The sequence below is a fragment of the Labrus mixtus genome, chromosome 8 (genome assembly GCF_963584025.1).
Source record: "Labrus mixtus chromosome 8, fLabMix1.1, whole genome shotgun sequence".
Classification (NCBI taxonomy): Eukaryota; Metazoa; Chordata; class Actinopteri; order Labriformes; family Labridae; genus Labrus; species Labrus mixtus.
In genome coordinates this window covers 6,130,375-6,131,299 of record NC_083619.1, presented here as the reverse complement: position 1 = coordinate 6,131,299, position 925 = coordinate 6,130,375, and the positions used below count along the sequence as shown (strand labels likewise).

At 38.7% G+C, this 925-nt stretch overlaps 1 protein-coding gene across 1 annotated transcript in view; it reads right to left on the bottom strand.

Annotated features, from left to right (window-relative positions):
• The window catches only part of LOC132978695 (epidermal retinol dehydrogenase 2-like), a 489,977-nt gene that overhangs the window by 244,130 nt on the left and 244,922 nt on the right, over window positions 1-925 (bottom strand). The window lies entirely within an intron of this gene.

The window sequence follows — 925 nt, the reverse complement described above, 5'->3', positions numbered from 1 at the left end:
CTCTGAAAATGAAAAAAAAAAAATCAGATCTTCAGTTAACCAAAAACTGCAGGGAGAGAATGAGAGAGAGTGTGAAGCGGTGGTCTATTTGAATTAACCCGTCTCATTCAGATTCAGAAGTTACATTAATGTCTCTTACAAACAGACAGCGAGCAAAGGAGGACACACTGTCTTAGTTGCACACTGGATTTGTACAATTTAGACACTGAGCAGGAGTTTGACTGCAATTTTTGGTTATAAAAGATGAAAAATATGTCCAGTATTTAGGACTTCTGTTGTTGTTGTTGCTGTGGTACCAAACCGGTAGTGATACCTTTTTACTTGTTACTTAGTGTCGTCAGTTAAAAAATTCTGGTATGGTGACAACACTATTCTGAATGATAGTTAAAAGGTTGGACTACCTGGTCTGACCTGGTTCACCTCACTGTGAGTGTCTGTGGCTCTGGTTGACTAAATGTTACTGAGATCTTCATATGTTAGCCTGCTGTGGTCTGAATCAGGATAAACTGATAGTAGTTACACAGCAGTGGTCGCCCCCCCCCCCCCCCCCCCCCCCAACCCTCCCTGATATATCCTGATATACTGTAACAAAGTTTTCCTTGGTAACAGAAAACAGAGAAACAGTCACATCATGTTTAGAGATGTAAATATAGAGTAAACGAACATTTAGTAATCTGAATGAACAAAGCAGAAGTCTTGTGTTCACAGAGCTGTTATTTATTTTTATTTAGTTTAAAATTCTATTTAATATATATTTCATATGTAATTTTGGATAAAGCAACACTAAGTAGTGTCACTTTAAAGGTCACATGATGCAAAATACACTACACCGTGTTTTTCTAACACTAATATGTGTCCCTAGCTCGTCTAGGTAACTCCTCCTCCTCTGAGTCTGCCTCACCGTAAACAATAGAGCATGGAGCGA